This window comes from Delphinapterus leucas, chromosome 9, assembly GCF_059928025.1.
Source record: "Delphinapterus leucas isolate spDelLeu-1000000601 "Yukka" chromosome 9, BTC_Dleu_Yukka2, whole genome shotgun sequence".
NCBI lineage: Eukaryota > Metazoa > Chordata > Mammalia > Artiodactyla > Monodontidae > Delphinapterus > Delphinapterus leucas.
The window spans coordinates 92,649,508-92,664,198 of record NC_143137.1 but is presented as its reverse complement, the minus strand read 5'-3'; the positions used below and the strand labels follow the sequence as shown (position 1 = coordinate 92,664,198).

At 38.8% G+C, this 14,691-nt stretch overlaps 1 protein-coding gene across 3 annotated transcripts in view; it reads right to left on the bottom strand.

Moving 5' to 3' along the window:
* RALA (RAS like proto-oncogene A) overlaps nt 1-14,691 on the bottom strand; it is a 77,738-nt gene that overhangs the window by 26,734 nt on the left and 36,313 nt on the right. For 2 of the 3 annotated variants that reach the window (XM_022593039.3, XM_089917834.1), the window contains exon 2: nt 4,992-5,066. The exons of the other annotated variant lie outside the window; for it this stretch is intronic. The gene's annotated coding sequence lies outside the window, so the exon portion shown is untranslated. The remainder of the gene's footprint in view (nt 1-4,991; nt 5,067-14,691) is intronic. 3 annotated transcript variants of the gene reach the window in all.

The following is a 14,691-nucleotide window of genomic DNA, read 5'->3' as shown; positions in this document are numbered from 1 at the left end:
TTTGCTGCCTCACCCCCAACCTGGCAACCACCAGTCTGTCCTCTGTATCTATAAGCTTGGTTTTCTTTCCTTTTTTTTAGATTGCACATATAAGTGAAATCATGTGGTATTTATCGTTCTCTGTCTGACTTATTTCTCTTAGGATAATGCCCTCAAGGTCCATCCATGTCACAAAGGGCAAGATTTCATTTTTTTAATGGCTGAATAATATTCCATTGTACATATATGCCACATTTTCTTCAACCATTAACATGCTGATGGACACTTAGGTTGTCTCCATGTCTTGGCCACTATAAATACTGCTACAATGACATGGGGGTACATATATCTTTTTGAGTTAGTGTGGATCATATGGGAGTTCTATTTTTAAAAAGCGATGTCCTAGAACAATGCTATAAAATCTATTTGGTCATGGGTGGGCTTCAAGTTTTCAACCTTACTGTTTTTCTCCGCTTCACCCAGAAGCTAGACACCTACACCATGCTCACCATGTTGATTTAATCAAGTTATACATTACCTGATATTTCCTCCCTCTCTCCCTCCCATCCTCCATTAACAAATATACTGTGCCTTATTATGTAAGGCACAGTTCTAGGCACTGGGGTATGGAGTTGAATTCCATAGGCCTAGGTCCCTGCCCTCATATGTTTAGTTAACAGGTACCCATACTGTATTGTTTCCTGTTGCCGCTATAACAAACACTATAAATTTACAGGGGCTTAAAACAACACAAAATTTATCATCCTGTTGTCAGAAGTCCAAAATGAATCTTAAGAGGCTAAAGTCAAGACGTCAGCAGGGTGGGTTCCTTCTGGACACTCCAGAGGAGAATCTGTTCCCTACCTGTCCCACTTCTGGAGACTGGCTTTCCTTGGCCCCTGGCTGCAACACTATCATCTCTGCTTCCGTAGTCAGGCCTCTCTCCGCCTCGCTCTTATAAGGACACTTGTGATGAGGAGACTTGTGATTACATTTAAGGCCCACAAGGATAATCCAGAAAATCTTCCCCCAGTCCTTAACTTAATCACACCTGCACAGTCCCTTTTGCAATAGGAAGTAACATTCAAAGTTATGGGCATGAGGACATGGTTATCTTGCCGTCGGGGCGTTAATCGGCCTACCACACATGGGAGGAAGTGGGCCAAGGAGCTTCAGACCACAAATCTCCAACCCAAACTCTAGGCTCTCTATTTTAAACTTTATGAAAATCTCTAAGAAGTGATCAATCTAGTTCTCCAGTACTTAATAAGGAATATTCTACCAAGTAAAATCTCAAACACTCCCTGTCCACTAAAAACAATAAACCCAATGATCTTTATATTTCCAGAGTTCATTATTACCTTTTTTGGACTTTCATAATAAAGATACTTACTATTAGGCTGTAGTTTAATAAAACTAATAGCTGGCAGAAGTTCCTGAGAGATTCCTTGTTAATAAAGAGATAAATGGAGCATGCCTCTCCCCTCCAATTTGAATAGCGCATTAAAGGCTATGATCACTGAAGTTCAGTTCCTGTCAAAGCATTATAAACCACTACTAAGCACAAGCAGGTAGAGGCCACAGGAGTGACTCACCCTTCAAAATGAAAAACAGTTCATATGGACAACTCTCAAATGACACTCCCTATCTGCATGAAGAATACCTGCTCAATAAAGGAATTTAGTATAAAATGAACAATTTTAGAAGAGTCAGAATATACCTGACCAAGAAAGCAAGATACACAATTCTATGCTGAAAGGGATTTGAGATATTTCAGTTTATTACTAGGCACAGATACAGATAATATCACTGGCATATTTTTCCAACCATTTAAAGAACAGGTATTATTAATACTATTTAATATTTTGCAACATAGAGAAAGCCTCCAAATTCTTTCTTGAGAGCTAGCTTAACATTGATGCAAAGTTCCTAACAAAGAGAGACTAAAGGGAAAACAGACTGACTGACCTATCATGTAAATATGGTGCAAAAATTCTAAATAAAAAATGTTAGAATCCAGCACATTAAAAGAATAAACCAAAGTGACCAGATGGGATTCAACCAGATATGCAAGAATGTCTTTATATTTTAGGAAGTCAATGTAATTCTTCATATTAATAGAAAAGTCATAGATTACATGATCTGGAATGATATTTGATAAAATTCAAAGTCCACTGCTTATACCAATAATGATTTCATACTTAGGCCAAAGGAATCAACTGAAAAATTACTACACAGTTCAAAGATAATGGTTATATAATCAACATATTATATAAAAAATAAATTTCTTTTCAAATAACCAGTTAGAATATATAATGGAAGGAAAGACTCAATTTACAACAAGACTCACAAAGAATACATAATTAAGAATAAAATTAACACAAACTGTAAGATATTCATGAAGACAATTCAATAATGATTGAAAGGGTGACTTTATGAAGATAAATGAAGGTAGATCCTGTTGTTGGGACAAGAAGGTTGTATACTGGTAAAGGCACAAAACTCTGATAATAAGAAAGACTATTAATTTCTAACATATAAAAATCTCTTCACAATAAAAAAAATTTTTGACCACTGAGTCAAAAGACAAAGGACTTGACTTTGGAGTCATCTGATCTATCGCCTAGTTTTCTTTACCCTTAAATTTATGAAGATAATTTCTGATGTTGAAAACTGGCTTTAACTTTTTCTTTAACTTTTTAACTTTAACTTTTTCTTTAAAAGCAGGTTGATTTATATACAATAAAATCACCCTTTTAACGAGTTTTGATAAAGGTATACAGTCATATAACACCACCACAATCAAGACACAGAATAGTTCCATCACCTCCTTACTCTCTGCAGTCAATCTCCTCCCATCACCCCATCCCATGGCAGCCACTGATCTGATTTCAGTTCCTATGGTTTTGCCTTTTCCAGAATGTTATATAAATGGATCATATTGTACATAGCCTTTGTGCCTGTTTCTTTTCACCTAGCTAAGGCTTTTGAGATATATTCATATAGTTACATGTATCAGTGGCACGTGCTTTTTTTTTTTTTTTTTTAACTGTTCACTAGTATTCCGTTGTCTGGAAATAGCATAATTTGTTTATCCATTCACATTTATTTGGGGTGTTTCCATTTTTACAATTTTATAAATAAAGAAGCTATAAAGAGTCGTGTACCGGTCTTTCTATATATATATATATATATATATATATATATATATATATATATATATATATGTTTTCATTTCTCTTGGATAAATACCTAAGGGTGAGACTGCTAAACTGTACAATAAGTGTGTGTTGAAATGTTTTTCGAAGTGGCTATTCCTTTCTGTATTTCCACAATGAATGTGATTACCAGTCGCTCCACATCCTGGTACAGTCACAGCCACAGTCTTTTCATGCTAAGCGGTCTACTGGATGTGTAGTGGTATTACACTGTGGTTTTAATTTGCATTTTCCTAATGACTAATCATGTTGGGCATCTTTTAGTGTGGTCATTTACCATCTATGTGTCTTGGAGTTCAAGTCTTTTACCCATTTTTAAAAATTGGGTTTTTAAAAGTGAGTTCTAAGAGTTCTTTAGGTATTCTGGAATCAAATCCTTTATCAGAGACATACCTTGAAAATATTTTCCCCCAGTCTGTGGCTTATCTGTCCATTTTCTTAACAAGTTTTGTGAAGAGTAGAAGCTTTTGATTTTGATGAAGTGCAATTTATCAATTTTTTTTTATGTTTCAATGCTTTTGGGGTCCTAATCTTTGACAAATTTTAAATGATGAAGAAGCTACTGTAATTTGAATATTTATAAACAAAACCTTACTATTTAGTTATTAATTATTAAAAATAGAAAATGGAAGGAAGTCCAGGTGAAACATAACTTGTAACTAACATCCTGAACTCTTAGAAGGTCCTCCTTTATTTCAAGATATGCAATCAGCTCAAAAGGATCAACAGTCAAAGCCAGAAAGTCCCCGAGGCAATGTTTTACTTCTAAAATGTAATAACTTAATATTTTCCAATCACCCAGACTTCACTGAATAAGGACAACACAAAATTATAACAAAGACTGAGCTAAAGAAAATAATGTTCTGTTTTAAGGGTACAATAGTTGAAAGCTGCTTAAAGATGGCTTAACAATTTGCCTGGTCTGCATAATAAAATTTATTTATATGACTTGCCAGACATGTTGTCAGACATCAAAGCACAGACTTTTAAAATCATGGGAAGGCTCAAATTACTTTACCTCTTTGGGTCTCGGCTTGTTTGTAAAACTAAGTTTAAGATGAATAATTTAGCACATGGAAGATGTCTAAATACACATAGTAAGTACGGGTAATGTAAACATTCAGGCATCTTTTTAGAAGACCCTACCTTTATATGCAGCATATATGCAGTCCCCAGTCAGTGCAAAATTCTTGATATTACCAGCAGCACAAAAGTAAAGCCCTCACCACAGTTAAAACTAGCAAAACATTTCTAGAACTCAGGAGGAAGTCATGACTAAACTGAGACTTGAAAGACAAAGCATTTTAACAGACCAGGTGAACCTGGGGGTGTTGGTGAGAGAAGAAGGTGTAAGAAGTAAAAAGGGCCAGAAACAGACGTTTACATGCCAGCAATTGAGATTTTTTTTATCCTTAGAGCAAAGAGAATTACCAGGAGTTTTTAAGTGAGAGATTATGACTCAGAAGGCAGGAAGAGCAGCCGCAGGTTACAGAGCAATGGTGACTACGGAGAAGATGGGGATGGATTTGAGACATTAAGAAAAAAGCATCAACCAAATCTGGGGACAGATTAGATATGAGGGGTGAAGGGACAATTCAAGCCAAAGTACCCAACTTCCTGGCTTGAGTGGATATGGGTTAGGAAAGGAAGAGGAACAAGCAGCATTTTTAGGAGGGGTGGTGGTGAAAAGAGTTGGTGCAAGGAAATGATGGAAATCTACACCGATTTTTTAATGGATCAAAATATTTTAAAAGAAGAATCTAAGTATAGCCTAAGTATAAGCAGTTTTCTTACCCCAGTCACAGAGGTTCTGCTACCACACTATGACTTGACTTCAGCAGTGTTGAGAAATAAGCAACAGGGCGGAACCTGAAAGGTGGAAGATAAAAAGACTGATAAACTACTATTTCTAGCTATTTTAACATTTTTCTTTGAACCCCTAAATGTGCTTTTAAAATAAGATTATACAGAAAAATATTTAATAATTATTAATTATAAAGAATATACATTTTGCTTCTGTATTCCTACGCTAACTATGGCAAGACACATAACAATAATCTTTTGAATTTTGAACCATGTGAGTCTTTTACCTATTTGAAAATTCAATACATGTTATTTACTGAACATACCAGCTACAAAATTGGATGAAGTAATATTCAAGCCTGAATTTAACAGTACTAAAAAAGTATGATTTATGTAATTTATACCTGCTTTAGAGTCTACTGCATCCAAGCTATAAATTAGGTGTATAAATACTGTTATTTTGAGTTTCTCTTATTGATATATTTATAAATCTGATATTGCCTGTGAAAACTCTGCTAATTTAAGAAGCAGAACCAGAAAAAAATAATTGAATTAACCATGCCTGGGGCTTCCTTGGTGGCGCAGTGGTTAAGAATCCGCCTGCCAGTGCAGGGGACATGGGTTCGAGCCCTGGTCTGGGAAGAGCCCACATGCCACGGAGCAACTAAGCCCGTGCGCCACAACTACTGAGCCTGTGCTCTAGAGCCCACGAGCCACAACTACTGAGCCTGCGCTCTAGAGCCCATGAGCCACAACTACTGAGCCCACGTGCCTAGACCCCGTGCTCTGCAACAAGAGAAGCCACTGCAACGAAAAGCCCGCGCACCGCAAGGAAGACCCAACACAGCCAAAAATAAATAAAATAAAAAACAAACAAACAAAAAAAAACCATGCCTGAATGATCCAACTTAAAAATGAACAGGGCATTTCATTAACTGAATAAGACATATCAAACTACATATTAGAAGAAATACTGACAAAAAGTTTAACAGTAAACAGTCATTAGCAAATGAAATATTTTAAAAGAATCTAAGTATGGCCTCTGGTTTACATGAAGACATCTGTTAAATCCCACTCTGGGATGCACGTTTCATTTAAGTTAGCTCTCTCTTTGTATAGTGGCTTCCCTGATCTTTTGGTCTGCTTTTGGATTTCCTTTGTTTGTTTCTTATGCCCATATTCTGAGTCAACATATATTTATTAAGAGTCAGATACTGTGCTAGGCATTGGGGGGGAGGGGGAGGGGAAAGGGTGGGTACACAGATGAGCAAGTCAAAATCCCTGACTTTGAGATCTTACAACAAAGTAACAGAGATGTGGGGGAGGACGGTATTAAGTTGTAACACGCAAGTCTGCCTCCTGCATCCCTTTCCACTTAAGTCACGCTCTTTCTATGTTGTTTTGTTGACTTCATAGCTTCAATTTTTATTTTTTAATTTAATTTTAATTTAATCATCCTGTAGATGTAGAGCAGTCTATTTACCAACTCTTGTAATAAAAGACATCATAGCTGTTTGGAGTTCTTCTAAATTCTAAATGGATAACCATCTGCTTCTATATTTAAAATGCTTTTCATGAGGTAGATTTTAAGGAATTGTAATGAATGAACGGATTGTTTAAGGTTTCTTAGACATATTGTCCAATGCTTTTCAAAAGTGCTATACAACTGTTCACGACATTCCTATTAGCAATGGGCATTCTTTTAAAAAATCTAATTATATATTGGGGAAAAGATCTCATTTTTTCTAACTACGTCTTTGATTACATGATGAGGGTGACCATTTTTTCCATGTATTTATTTTGTGAATTGTTAATTCACATCCTTTACTAATCTGGCAATAGTATCTCATATTATACTTTTTATACTTTCATGTCACCATTGGCTAGGCTTTCTTTCCTCTTGCTTTCCCAGTCCACTGTAGCAGGTTTCTTCTGTTGCTGGGTAGATCTACTTCCCATGACAGATCTGGAGAGGTAACAGACTATGTTCACTGGCATTTTAGTGGATGGGCTTTACTTCAGGGTTCATGGGCAAGGAACAGGTTGACAAGGTAGGATCTTTCTCCAAATATCAAAATAAGGAGCGTACTCGCTGGAACACTAACTCTTGCATTAGGACGCCTAGTCCTCCTCAGGCTGAGAGTTTAAAAACAAGGTTGTTTTGAAAGTAGATTTCCAAAATTAGCATGGTAACCAATGTAGTGTAATCTTTGTATGGGCTGAGTGAGGGCAGCATATCCAATGAGCTCTTGATATGTCCTCCTTTAATTACTACCATGTCCTATCATCTCTTCTGTTCTCTGTTGCTACTGACTCAAGCTTAGAGTCTCTTCAGGACTCTAAGGGGAAAAATAGATGCCACGTGCAGTTTCCCTCGTGGGTATGCTGGGCTGGGGCTTCCTCCACCCTGGTTCAGCCATCAACGCCATCTGTTTTCAGTCTTCTGGAACCTGGAAGTGTCTGCTTTGCTGATGGTCACCCCATCTGTTCCCATTCTCAGTTATGGATTTACAAATTTCCGCCTCTAAGTTTTTTTCCTCTCTGTCATTTCACAGGGAGTCGGGGCTACAGAGGAGTAGGACACATTAATTTAGTCTATTGGCTTTCCCTGTAGACGAGTTAAAATCCAGAGCTGACTTGATTTGGAATGCCAAAATATTTCAGACTTAGAAACTATGAAAATCTCTATTAAAGAGATCTAATTTTAAAATTAGCCTCAGTTTTTTTGCACAGCAAAGGAAACCACTGACAAAATTAAAAGACAACCTACTGAATAGCAGAAAATATTTGCAAATGATATGACCGATACGGGATTAATATCCAATATATATAAATAGCTCATACAACTCAATATAAACAGCTCATACAACTCAACATGAAAAAAAGCAAACAACCCAATTGAAAAAATGAGAAGAACTGAATAGACATTTTCCCAAAGATGAAATGCAGATGGCCAGGCACAGGCACGTGAAAAGATGCTTCACATTGCTAATCATCAAGGAAATGCAAATCAAAACCATAATGACATCACCTCACACCTGTTAGAATTGCCATCATCAAAAAGACAACAAATAGAGGGATGAGAGGAAGATGGCTGAAGAGTAAGACGCGGAGATAACCTTCCTCCCCAGATACACCAGAAATACATCTACACGTGGAACAACTCCTACAGAACACCTACTGAACGCTGGCAGAAGACCTCAGACCTCCCAAAGGCAAGAAACTCCCCACGTACCTGGGTAGGGCAAAAGAAAAAATAAACAGAGACAAAAGGATAGGGACGGGACCCGCACCAGTGGGAGGGAGCTGTGAAGGCGGAAAGGTTTCCACACACTAGGAAGCCCCTTCGCGGGCGGAGACTGTGGGTGGCGGAGGGGGGTAGCTTCGGAGCCGCGGAGGAGAGCACAGCAACACGGGTGCGGAGGGCAAAGCGGAGAGATTCCCACACAGAGGATCAGGGCCGACCGGTACTCAGCAGCCCGAGAGGCTTGTCTGCTCACCCGCTGGGGCGGGCGGGGCTGGGAGCTGAGGCTCGGGCTTCGGTCGGAGCGCTGGGAGAGGACTGAGGTTGGCGGCGTGAACACTGCCTGCAGGGGGTTAGTGCGCCACGGCTAGCCAGGAGGGAGTCCGGGAAAAAGTCTGAAGCTGCCGACGAGGCAAGAGACTGTTTCTTCCCTCTTTGTTTCCTGGTGCGCGAGGAGTGGGGATGAAGAGCGCTGCTTAAAGGAGCTCCAGAGACGGGCGCGAGCCGCGGCTAACAGCGCGGACCCCGGAGACGGGCGTAAGACGCTAGGGCTGCTGCTGCCGCCACCAAGAAGCCTGTGTGCGAGCACAGGTCACTATCCACACCTGCCCTCCCCGGGAGCCTGTGCAGCCCGCCACTGCCAGGGTCCCGGGATCCAGGAACAGCTTCCCCGGGAGAACGCATGGCGCACCTCAGGCTGGTGCAACGTCATGCTGGCCTCTGCCGCCGCAGGCCCGCCCCGCACTCTGTGCCCCTCCCTCCCCGCGGCCTGAGTGAGCCGGAGCCCCCAAATCAGCGGCTCCTTTAACCCCGTCCTGTCTGAGCGAAGAACTGACGCCGTCCGGCGACCTACACGCAGAGGCGGGGCCAAATCCAAACCTGAGCCCCTGGGAGCTGTGAGAACAAAGAAGAGAAAGGGAAATCTCTCCCAGCAGCCTCAGAAGCAGCGGATTAAAGCTCCACAATCAACTTGATGTACCTGCATCTGTGGAATACATGAATAGACAAGGAATCATCCCAAATTGAGGAGGTGGACTTTGAGAGCAAGATTTATTATTTTTTCCCCTATTCCTCTTTTTGTGAGTGTGCATGTGTATGCTTCTGTGTGAGATTTTGTCTGTATAGCTTTGCTTCCACCATTTGTCCTCGGGTTCTATCCATCCGTTTTTGTTTTTTTAAAAAAAATTTTTTCTTAATAATTAATTTTAATTATTTTATTTTACTTTATCTTCTTTCTTTTTTTCCTTCCTTCCTTCCCTCCTTCCTTCCTTCCCTCCTTCCTTCCTTCATTACTTCCTTCCTTCCTTCTTTCTTCTAATTCATTCTACTTTTTCTCCCTTTTATTCTGAGCCATGTGGATGAAAGGCTCTTGGTGCTGCAGCCAGGAGTCAGTGCTGTGCCTCTGAGGTGGGAGAGCCAACTTCAGGACACTGGTCCACAAAAGACCTCCCAGCTCCACATAATATCAAATGGCGAAAATCTCCCAGAGATCTCCATCTCAACACCAGCACCCAGCTTCACTCAACAACCAGCAAGCTACAGTGCTGGACACCCTATGCCAAACAACTAGCAAGACAGGAACACAACCACACCCATTAGCAGAGAGGCTGCCTAAAATCATAATAAGTCCACAGACACCCCAAAACACACCACCAGACGTAGACCTGCCCACCAGAAATACAAGATCCAGCCTCATCCACCAGAACACAGGCACTAGTCCCCTCCACCAGGAAGCCTACACAACCCACTGAACCAACCTTAGCCACTGGGGACAGACAACAGGAACTACAAACCTGCAGCCTGCAAAGAGGAGACCCCAAACACAGTAAGATAAGCAAAATGAGAAGACAGAAAAACACACAGCAGATGAAGGAGCAAGATAAAAACCCACCAGACCTAACAAATGAAGAGGAAATAGGCAGTCTACCTGAAAAAGAATTCAGAATGATAGTAAAGATGATCCAAAATTGTGGAAACAGAATAGACAAATTCCAAGAAACATTTAACAAGGACCTAGAAGAACTAAAGATGAAACAAACAACGATGAACAACACAGTAAATGAAATGAAAAAGACTCTAGATGGGATCAATAGCAGAATAACTGAGGCAGAAGAACGGATAAGTGACCTGGAAGATAAAATAGTGGAAATAACTACTGCAGAGCAGAATAAAGAAAAAAGAATGAAAAGAACTGAGGACAGTCTCAGAGACCTCTGGGACAACATTAAATGCACCAACATTCAAATTATAGGGGTTCCAGAAGAAGAAGAGAAAAAGAAAGGGACTGAGAAAATATTTGAAGAGATTATAGTTGAAAACTTCCCTAATATGGGAAGGGAAATAGTTAATCAAGTCCAAGAAGAACAGAGAGTCCCATACAGGATAAATCCAAGGAGAAATACACCAAGACACATATTAATCAAACTGTCAAAAATTAAATACAAAGAAAACATATTAAAAGCAGCAAGGGAAAAACAACAAGTAACACACAAGGGAATCCCCATAAGGGTAACAGCTGATCTTTCAGCAGAAACTCTGCAAGCCAGAAGGGACTGGCAGGACATATTTAAAGTGATGAAGGAGAAAAACCCGCAACCAAGATTACTCTACCCAGCAAGGATCTCATTCAGATTTGATGGAGAAATTAAAACCTTTACAGACAAGCAAAAGCTGACAGAGTTCAGCACAGCCACACCAGCTTTACAACAAATGCTAAAGGAACTTCTCTAGGCAAGAAACACAAAAGAAGGAAAAGACCTACAATAACGAACCCAAAACAATTAAGAAAATGGGAATAGGAACATACATATCGATAATTACCTTAAATGTAAATGGACTAAATGCTCCCACCAAAAGACACAGATGGCTGAATGGATACAAAAACAAGACCCATATATATGCTGTCTACAAGAGACCCACTTCAGACCTAGAGACACATACAGACTGAAAGTAAGGGGATGGAAAAAGATATTCCATGCAAATGGAAATCAAAAGAAAGCTGGAGTAGCAATTCTCATAGCAGACAAAATAGACTTTAAAATAAAGACTATTAGAAGAGACAAAGAAGGACACTACATAATGATCAAGGGATCGATCCAAGAAGAAGATATAACAATTGTAAATATTTATGCACCCAACATAGGAGCACCTCAATACATAAGGCAAATACTAACAGCCATAAAAGGGGAAATCGACAGTAACACGTTCATAGTAGGGGACTTTAACACCCCACTTTCACCAATGGACAGATCATCCAAAATGAAAATACATAAGGAAACACAAGCTTTAAATGATACATTAAACAAGATGACTTAATTGATATTTATAGGACATTCCATCCAAAAACAACAGAATACACATTTTTCTCAAGTGCTCATGGAATATTCTCCAGGATAGATCATATCTTGGGTCACAAATCAAACCTTGGTAAATTTAAGAAAACTGAAATTTTATCAAGTATCTTTTCCAACCACAACACTATGAGACTAGATATCAATTACAGGAAAAGATCTGTAAAAAATACAAACACATGGAGGCTAAACAATACACTACTTAATAAAGAAGTGATCACTGAAGAAATCAAAGAATACCTAGAAACACATGACAATGGAGCCACGATGGCCCAAAACCTATGGGATGCAGCAAAAGCAGTTCTAAGAGGGAAGTTTATAGCAATACAATCCTACCTTAAGAAACAGGAAACATCTCGAATAAACAACCTAAACTTGCACCTAAAGCAATTAGAGAAAGAAGAACAAAAAACCCCCAAAGTTAGCAGAAGTAAAGAAATCATAAACATGAGATCAGAAATAAATGAAAAAGAAATGAAGGAAACGATAGCAAAGATCAATAAAAGTAAAAGCTGGTTCTTTGAGAAGATAAACAAAATTGATAAACCACTAGCCAGACTCATCAAGAAAAAAAGGGAGAAGACTCAAATCAATAGAATTAGAAATGAAAAAGGAGAAGTAACAACTGACACTGCAGAAATACAAAAGATCATGAGAGATTACTACAAGCAACTCTATGCCAATAAAATGGACAACCTAAAGAAATGGACAAATTCTTAGAAATGCACAACCTGCCAAGACTGAATCAGGAAGAAATAGAAAATATGAACAGACCAATCACAAGCACTGAAATTGAGATTAAAAATCTTCCAACAAACAAAAGCCCAGGACTAGATGGCTTCACAGGCGAATTCTATCAAACATTTAGAGAAGAGCTAACACCCATCCTTCTCAAACTCTTCCAAAATATAGCAGAGGAAGGAACACTCCCAAACTCATTCTACAAGGCCACCATAACCCTGATACCAAAAGCAGATAAAGATGTCACAAAGAAAGAAAACTACAGGCCAATATCACTGATGAACATAGATGCAAACTTCCTCAACAAAATACTAGCAAACAGAATCCAACAGCACATTAAAAGGATCATACACCATGATCAAGTGGGGTTTATTCCAGGAATGCAAGAATTCTTCAATATATGCAAATCAATCAATGTGATACACCATATTAACAAATTGAAGGAGAAAAACCATATGATCATCTCAATAGATGCAGAGAAAGCTTTTGACAAAATTCAACACCCATTTATGATAAAAACCCTCCAGAGAGTAGGCATAGAGGGAACTTTCCTCAACATAATAAAGGCCATATACGACAAACCCACAGCCAACATCATCCTCAATGGTGAAAAACTGAAAGCATTTCCACTAAGATCAGGAACAAGACAAGGTTGCCCACTCTCACCACTCTTATTCAACATAGTTTTGGAAGTTTTAGCCACAGCAATCAGAGAAGAAAAGGAAATAAAAGGAATCCAAATCGGAAAAGAAGAAGTAAAGCTATCACTGTTTGCAGATGACATGATACTATACATAGAGAATCCTAAAGATGCTACCAGAAAACTACTAGAGCTAATCAATGAATTTGGTAAAGTAGCAGGATACAAAATTAATGCACAGAAATCTCTGGCATTCCTATACACTAATGATGAAAAATCTGAACGTGAAATCAAGAAAATACTCCCATTTACCACTGCAACAAAAAGAATAAAATATCTAGGAATAAACTTACCTAAGGAGACAAAAGACCTGTATGCAGAAAATTATAAGACACTGATGAAAGAAATTAAAGATGATACAAATAGATGGAGAGATATACCATGTTCTTGGATTGGAAGAATCAACATTGTGAAAATGACTCTACTAACCAAAGCAATCTACAGATTCAATGCAATCCCTATCAAACTACCACTGGCATTTTTCACAGAACTAGAACAAAAAATTTCACAATTTGTATGGAAACACAAAAGACCCCGAATAGTCAAAGCAATCTTGAGAACAAAAAACGGAGCTGGAGGAATCAGGCTCCCTGACTTCAGACTATACTACAAAGCTACAGTAATCAAGACAGTATGGTACTGGCACAAAAACAGAAAGATCAGTGGAACAGGATAGAAAGCCCACAGATAAACCCACGCACATATGGTCACCTTATCTTTGATAAAGGAGGCAGGAATGTACAGTGGAGAAAGGACAGCCTCTTCAATAAGTGGTGCTGGGAAACCTGGATGGGTACCTGTAAAAGTATGAGATTAGATCACTCCCTAACACCATAGACAAAAATAAGCTCAAAATGGATTAAAGACCTAAATGTAAGGCCAGACACTATCAAACTCTTAGAGGAAAACATAGGCAGAACACTCTATGACATAAATCACAGCAAGATCCTTTTTGACGCACCTCCTAGAGAAATGGAAATAAAAACAAAAATGGGACCTAATGAAACTTCAAAGCTTTTGCACAGCAAAGGAAACCATAAACAAGACCAAAAGACAACCCTCAGAATGGGAGAAAATATTTGCAAATGAAGCAACTGACAAAGGATTAATCTCCAAAATTTATAAGCAGCTCATGCAGCTCAATAACAAAAAAACAAACAACCCAATCCAAAAATAGGCAGAAGACCTAAATAGACATTTCTCCAAAGAAGATATACAGACTGCCAACAGACACATGAAAGAATGCTCAACATCATTAATCATTAGAGAAATGCAAATCAAAACTACAATGAGATATCATATCACACCAGTCAGAATGGCCATCATCAAAAAATCTAGAAACAATAAATGCTGGAGAGGGTGTGGAAAAAAGGGAACACTCTTGCACTCCTGGTGGGAATGTGAATAGGTACAGCCACTATGGAGAACAGTATGGAGGTTCCTTAAAAAACTACAAATAGAACTACCATATGACCCAGCAATCCCACTACTGGGCATATTCCCTGAGAAAACCATAATTAAAAAAGAGTCATGTACCAAAATGTTCATTGCAGCTCTATTTACAGTAGCCCGGAGATGGAAACAACCTAAGTGTCCATCATTGGATGAATGGATAAAGAAGATGTGGCACATATATACAATGGAATATTACTCAGC